Consider the following 8073-nt stretch of genomic DNA (forward strand, 5'->3'; position numbering starts at 1 on the left):
CCCCATGTACAGTCCCAGGGTTAGAATCCCCATGTACAGTCCCAGGGTTAGAATCACCATGTACAGTCCCAGGGTTAGAATCCCCATGTACAGTCCCAGGGTTAGAATCCCCATGTACAGTCCCAGAGTTAGAATCCCCATGTACAGTCCCAAGGTTAGAATCCCCACGTACAGTCCCAGTGTGAGAATCCCCATGTACAGTCCCAGGGTTAGAATCCTCATGTGCAGTCCCAGGGTTGGAATCCCCGTGTACAGTCCCAGGGTTAGAATCCCCGTGTACAGTCCCAGGGTTAGAATCCCCGTGTACAGTCCCAGGGTTAGAATCCCCATGTACAGTCCCAGGGTTAGAATCCCCGTGTACAGTCCCAGGGTTAGAATCCCCATGTACAGTCCCAGGGTTAGAATCCCCATGTACAATCCCAGGGTTAGAATCCCCGTGTACAGTCCCAGGGTTAGAATCCCCATGTACAGTCCCAGGGTTAGAATCCCCATGTACAGTCCCAGGATTAGAAACCCCATGTGCAGTCCCAGGGTTAGAAACCCCATGTACAGTCCCAGGGGTTGGAATCCATAAGTTTGCCATTGGGCTTGGGCCCCAGCACATATTTACTTTAAAACACCGGTCAAGTGTAATCCCAGTGTGCCCACTCTGAACCCGGTTTGCTGCTGCCTCTGTGCCCAGCACTGCCTGTATCCTCATCTCACGGAAGTGGCATTTCAGCCTCGGTGTTACAAATTTCCTTGGTTACAGGCAGGAGTTCGGCCCCAGCCACTGTCTGCCCTCCAGTACCTCGCCAAGTGGTTATTCTGAGCTGTGAGCCTATACTGAAGGTGCTGTGTGATGGTGGAGTTCGGTCCCAGTCACTGTCTGCCTTCCAGTACCTCACCAAGTGGTAATTCTGAGTTGTAAGCCTGTACAGTAGGCAAATCTCAGAGAAGTGTAGAAATAATAGGGTAATAATAATAGGGGATTTCAAATTCCCCAATATTAACCTGGAAAGTCAGAGTGTGAAAGGCTTAGAGGGTGCGGAATTCTTAAAGTGCATCCAGGAGAGCTTTTTGAGCCAGCATGTTGAAAGTCCTACAAGAGAGTGGGCGGTATTGGACCTAATTCTAGGGAATGTACCCGGGCAAGTGGTAGAAGTGTCAGTCGGAGAGCATTTTGGTGACAGTGACCATAATTCGGTGAGATTTAAGGTAGTCATGGAAAAGGACAAAGATGGACCGTAAATAAAGGTTCTAAATTGGGGGAAGGCCGATTTTAATATAATAAGGCAGGATCTGGCCAAAGTGGACTGGGATCAGCTACTTGTAGGAAAATCCACATCAGAGCAGTGGGAGTCTTTCAGAAAGGAAATAGAGAGAGTACAACGCCAACATGTTTCCGTAAAGGTCAAGGGTGGGACCAACAAGCCCAGGGAACCCTGGATGTTAAGGGATATACAAGAATGGATTAGGAAAAGAAGGGAGGCTTTTGGCATATACAAAGGACTAAAACCAGTGGAAGCCCTAGAGGAGTATAGAAAGTGCAGGGGGGTACTTAAAAAAGAAATTAGGAGAGCGAAGAGTGGGCATGAAAAAACACTGGTGGGCAAAATAAAGGAAAATCCCAAGGTGTTTTATAAGTATATTAAGGGCAAGAAGATAACCAGGGAAAGAGTAGGGCCCATTCGGGACCAAAGTGGCAATCTGTGTGTAGAGCCGGAAGATGTAGGTGAGGTTTTAAATGAATATTTTGCATCTGTGTTCACTATGGAGAAGGACAATGTAAGCATAGAAATCAGGCAGGGGGATTGTGATTTACTTGAACAAATTAGTATTGAGAGGGAGAAGGTATGAGCGGTTTTAGCGGGCTTAAAAGTAGATAAATCCCCAGGCCCGGACGAGATGTATCCCAGGTTGCAGTGTGAGGCAAGGGAGGAGATTGCAGGGGCTCTGACACAAATTTTCAGAACCTCTCTGGCCACAGAGGAGGTGCCAGAGGACTGGAGAACAGCTAATGTAGCACCATTATTCAAGAAGGGTAGTAGGGATAAGCCAGGGAATTACAGGCCAGTGAGCCTAACATCAGTGGCAGGGAAATTATTGGAAAAAATTCTGAGGAACAGAATTAGTCTCCACTTGGAGAGGCAAGGATTAATCAAGGATAGTCAGCATGGCTTTGTCAGGGGGATATCATGTCTAACCAATTTGATTGAATTTTTTGAGGGGGTGACTAGGTGTGTGGATGAGGATAGTGCAGTTGATGTAGTCTACATGGACTTCAGTAAGGCTTTTGACAAAGTCCCACATGGGAGACTGGTCAAGAAGGTAAGAGCCCATGGAACCCAGGGCAATTTGGCACATTGGATCCAAAATTGGCTTAGTGGCAGGAGGCAGAGGGTGATGGTCGAAGGTTGTTTGTGTGACGGAAGCCTGTGTGCAGTGGTGTACCACAGGGATCGGCGCTGGGTCCTTTGCTGTTTGTAGTGTACATTAATGCTTTAGATATCAATGTAGGAGGTATAATCAGTAAGTTCGCAGATGACATGAAAATTGGTGGAGTGGTAAATAGCGAGGAGGGAAGCCTCAGGCTACAGGATGATTTAGATGGGTTGGTTAGATGGGCAGAACAGTGGCAAATGGAATTTAACCCTGAAAAGTGTGAGGTGATGCATTTTGGGAGGACTAACAAGGCAAGGGAGTACACAATGAATGGTAGGATCATAAGAAGGACAGAGGATCAGAGGGACCTTGGCGTGCATGTACATAGATCCCTGAAGGCAGCAGGACAGGTAGATAAGGTGGATAAGAAGGCATATGGGATACTTGCCTTCATTAGCCGAGGCATAGAATATAAGAGCAGGGAGGTTATGATGGAGCTGTACAAAACGCTAGTTAGGCCACAGCTGGAATACTGTGTGCAGTTCTGGTCACCACACTATAGGAAGGATGTGATTGCATTGGAGAGGGTGCAGAGGAGATTCACCAGGATGTTACCTGGGCTTGAGCGCTTCAGCTATGAAGAGAGACTGGACAGGCTGGGGTTGTTTTCCTTAGAGCAGAGAAGGCTGAGGGGGGACCTGATTGAGGTGTACAAAATTATGAGGGACATAGATAGGGTAGATAGAAAGGAACTTTTCCCCTTAGTAGAGGGGTCAACAACAAGGGGGCATAGTTTCAAGCTAAGGGGCAGGAGGTTTAGAGGGGATTTGAAAAAAAACTTTTTCACCCAGAGGGTGGTTGGAATCTGGAACTCACTGCCTGAAAGGGTGGTAGAGGCAGGAACCCTCACAACATTCAAGAAGCATTTAGATGAGCACTTGAAATGCCACAGCATACAAGGCTACGGACCAAATGCTGGAAAATGGGATTAGAATAAACAGGGCTTGATGGCCGGCGCGGACACGATGGGCCGAAGGGCCTCTTTCTGTGCTGTATAACTCTATGACTCTATGACAGCGAGCTGCCAGCATTTCGACCATGGGGAGCAGCACAGCCGCCGTCCCTGGCTGATTCTGTCTGGCGAAGCTGAGGCCAATGGTAGCACAGCAACAACAACTTTCATTTACATAGCACCTTTAACATAGTAAAACGTTCCAAGGTGATTCACAACAGTGAAATCCATCAAAAAGTGACACTGAGCCAAAGAAGGAGAGATTCGGACAGGTGACCAAAAGCTTGGTCAAAGATCTTGGGGCCGAGGTAACTGAAGGCACGGCTGCCAATGGTGGAGCCTAGGGAGTTGGGGTTGTACAAGAGGCCCGAGTTGGAAGAACGCAGATTTCATAGAATCACAGAATGATACACAAGAGGTTATTACACAAAATTAGGACTCACGGGATTGGGGGTAAAATATTAGCATGGATTGAGGATTGGTTAACGGGCAGAGAGTAGGGATAAACGGGTCACTTTCGGGTTGGCAGGCTGTAACTAGTCGGGTACAGCAAGGATCAGTGTTGGGGCCTCAGCTATTTACAATCCATATCAATGACTTCGATGAAGGGACCGAGTGCAATGTGTCCAAGTTTGCTGATGATACAAAGCTAGGTGGGACAGTAAGTTGTGAGGAGAACACACAGAGTCTGCAAAGGGATATAGATAGACTAGTGAGTGGGCAAGAACGTGGCAGATGGAATATAATGTAGGGAAATGTGAAGTTATCCACTTTGGTGGGAAAAATAGAAAAGCAGAATATTTTTTAAATGGTGGGAGACTCGGAAATGTTGGTATTCAGAGGGACCTGGGTGTCCTTGTACACCAATCACAGAAAATTAACCTGCAGGTACAGCAAGCAAATGGTAAGTTAGCTTTTATTACAAATGCATTGGGGTATAAGAGTAAAGAAGTCTTACTGCTATTATATAGGGCCTTGGTGAAACCACACCTGGAGTATTGTGTACAGTTTTGGTATTCTCAGAATGCTGTTAGGTAAGGAGTTCCAGGATTTTCACCCAGCGACAATGTAGGAACAGCGATATATGCCCAAGTCAGGATAGTGTGTGACTTGGAGGGGAACTGGGAGGTGATGGTGTTCCCATTCACCTTATCCCTTGTCCTTCTAGGTGGTGGAGGTCGCGTGTTTGAGAGGTGCTGTCAGAGATCTAGTCGAGTTACAGATGTATAAAGTCACTCTTTCACTCCTCCCCCTCCCACCTCTCTCTCTCTCTCCTCCCATAGAGGTCAGAGTCTTGTGTAGGCCCAGACCAGGTGGCGGGCTCCCTTCCCTGAAGGACATTAGTGAACCAGTTGGATTTTTACGACAATCCGGCAGCTTTCATGGTCACTTTTTTCTAGTGCCGGCCCCACAAATTCCCAGATTCATTCAGCTCAATTTCACAACCTGCCTTTGTGGGTTCTCTCTCACCCTCCCCTTTTACCTGTTTTAAATTCATTTTACAGGGTGTTCGAAGGGGAGGATTTGCAGACGGAAAACTCAAACCAAACATCACTTCAAGATCTGACAGAGTCATTCGATTCATCAGGACCTTTGAGCATGGAAGCAGAAAGCACCGTTCAGAGCGGGGAGAAACCGTACACGTGTTCTGTGTGTGGACAAGGCTTCAGCTGATCCTCTGACCTGTCGAGACACGAGCGCAGTCACACCTGGGAGAAACCATGTAAATGTGGGGACTGTGGGAAGCGATTCAACTACCCGTTTCAGCTGGAAACTCATCGATGAGTTCACACTGGGGAGAGGCCGTTCACCTGCACTGAGTGTGGGAAGGGATTCACTCGGCCATCCAACCTGCTGACTCACCAGTGAGTTCACATCGGGGAGAGGCCATTCACTTACACTGAGTGTGGGAAGGGATTCACTCAGTCATCCAGCCTGCTGAAACACTAGCGAGTTCACACTGACGAGAGACCTTTTAAATGCCTGGACTGCGAAAAGTGCTATAAAAGTTCCGGGGAACTGACGTCCCATCAACATGTTCACACTGACGAGAGACCGTTCAGGTGCTCTCACTGTGGGACTGGGTTCAGGCGATCATCTCACCTCACTGTACACCAGCGAGTTCACACCGGGGAGAGGCCATTCACCTGCTCTGAGTGTGGGATGGGATTCACTCAGTCATCTCACCTGCTGAGACACCAACTTGTTCATACTGATGAGAGACCTTTTAAATGTTCTGACTGTGAGAAGAGAGTTAAAAGAAAAATGGATCTGCTGGAACACCAGCGAGTTCACACCAGGGAGAGGCCGTTCACCTGCTCTGAGTGTGAGAAGGGATTCACTCGGTCATCCCACCTGCTGAAACACCAGCGAGTTCACAAGTGACTGCAGGGGTTGCTGCTGTTAATCACATCCAGACTGAACCATGTTCATTCTGACTGTTGGGGTTTGTTTCTGCTGATGTTAATAATGCCTATAACTGGGCTGGAATTTAATATGTCAAATAAATCAGCTTAGTTTTAAACACATTGTTGTAGATGTTTGTCTTTCCCACCTGGCTGGAGCTCAGAAAGGACAATCTGGGGGAGGATCGTACGGCGGGAACAGAACTTCAGCCTGGACACAGTCCTTCAGGGCCACACTGAGAGGGGCAAACGGCACTTTGGTCTTTCTCGTCTCTCTTCACTGACAGCAAAGGCTCCGTGTGGATTAATCTCGAGGCCTGTAAGAAATGTGTCCCAGCCGCTCTCTTCCATGGTTCAGAGCTCTGAGGCACGGAACAGAAGGCTCCTTTACAACTGTGTTTAGAGTCGGGAAGAACAATGGAGAATGCTGGAAACGGGCTGTCAAATCAGAGATTGGTGTAAAACTGCGATCTGTTCCTGACTGAAAGTGAAATGGCAGGTTTAAGTTTCCAGTCTAAAAATGACTGGTAATTATTCCATGAAGGTTTAACGTGTTCATAGATTCATAGAATGGTTACAGCACAGAATGTGGCCTTTCGGCCCGTCGAGCCCGTGCCGGCTCTCTGCAAGATCACTTCAGCTAGTCCCACTCCCCGCCCTTTCCCCGTAACCCTGCAAATTTCTTTCCTTCAGCTACTTATCCAATTCCCTTTTGAAAGCCGTGATTGAATCTGCCTCCACCGCCCTTTCAGGCAGTGCATTCCAGATCCTAACCACTCGCTGCGTAAAAAAGTTTTTCCTCATGTCGCCTTTGGTTCTTCTGCCAATCCCCTTAAATCTGTGTCCTCTGGTTCTCGACCCTTCCACCTATGGGAACAGTTTCTCTCTATCTACTCTGTCCAGCACCCTCATGATTTTGAACACCTCTATCAAATCTCCTCTCAACATTCTCTGCTCTAAGGAGAACAACCCCAGCTTCTCCAGTCTATCCACGTAACTGAAGTACCTCATCCCTCATCCCTGGAACCATTCTTGTAAATCTATTCTGCACCCTCTCTAAGACCTTCACATCCTTCATAAAGTGCGGTGCCCAGAATTGGACACAATACTCCAGTTGGGGCCGAACCAGTGTTTCATCATCATTTCCACACTTTTGGACTCTATGACCCAGAAATTCGGGTCGGGGGCTTCCCGCGGGTGCAAGCCCCCGACCTGCACTTACCTTGCACGCCAGCAGTTGAGCTCTGGGCTCCCGTGGAATTCTGCTCCGGGGCCTGGCCCAGCTTCCAGCGCGCTGTGCTTGCGTGTCCCGGGGCGTAGTTAGTGCGATGCATCCCCCTGGGATCACGTGAGCCACGGGCAGCCAATCGGAGGAGGGAAAAGCCCATTCATAAGATTGACAGAAGACCTGTCAAAACTTATAAATACTACGGGCCCCAAAATAGCAGTAAACCTTCAAATAATTTTTTTTTTAAATCACACTTTTAAAATAAACTATAAATTACATTAAATAACTATTTTAAACAATAATTTAAATTTTTGAAAAAAATAATTTTATATTCTAACAGGGCTAAAAATAAACTTACCTTGCTTTAAAGTATTTAAAAATAATAAACCTGTGGAAAAAATGTTTTAATTTTAATTAATTGACCACTTACCTTGCAAAAAGCAGGCCTTACGCCTGCTTTTTAAATGTGTAAATCCTGCAGGCTTACCCTCCCGGGAAAACCTGTAAAAGAAACCTAAGTTCAAAGCGCACGCACAGCCTCCCCTGTGCGCGTGTTCGACCTCTGAACCTCTTCATTCAGGGGAACGGAAGTGCCGGTTTCCCGCGCATGCGCAGTGCATGCAGAATACTGGCACTTCCATTCGGCCTACGGGTGAGTACCCCGTGCGTACTCACCCGTGGAGACCCGAATTTCTGGGCCAGTGCCTCTATTTATAAAGCCCAGGATCCGGTATGCCTTTTTAACCGCTTTCTCAACCTGCCCTGCCACCTTCAAGGATTTGTGCACACATACCCCCTAGGTCTCTCTGTTTGTGCACCCACTTTAGGATTGTACCCTTTAGTTTATTTTACCTCTCCTCATTCCACCAAAATGTATTACTTCGCACTTTCCTGCATTAAATTTTATCTGCCACGTGTCCGCCCATTCCACCAGCCTGTCTATATTTTCTTGAAGTCTATCACTATCCTCCCCACTCTTCACTATATTTCCAAGTTTTGTATCATCTGCAAATTTTGAAATTGTGTCCTGTACACCCACGCCCAAGTCATTAATATATATCAAG

The 8073-nt window shown here is 47.3% G+C and overlaps 1 pseudogene; it reads left to right on the top strand.

Annotated features, from left to right (window-relative positions):
• The first annotated feature begins 4975 nt into the window (after positions 1 to 4975).
• LOC147119191 (uncharacterized) lies at positions 4976 to 5872 on the top strand (annotated as a pseudogene).
• The last annotated feature ends 2201 nt before the right edge of the window (positions 5873 to 8073 follow it).

The sequence above is a fragment of the Somniosus microcephalus genome, chromosome 4, assembly GCF_052327205.1.
Source record: "Somniosus microcephalus isolate GS21.2 chromosome 4, FLI_Smic_1.0, whole genome shotgun sequence".
Lineage (NCBI taxonomy): Eukaryota > Metazoa > Chordata > Chondrichthyes > Squaliformes > Somniosidae > Somniosus > Somniosus microcephalus.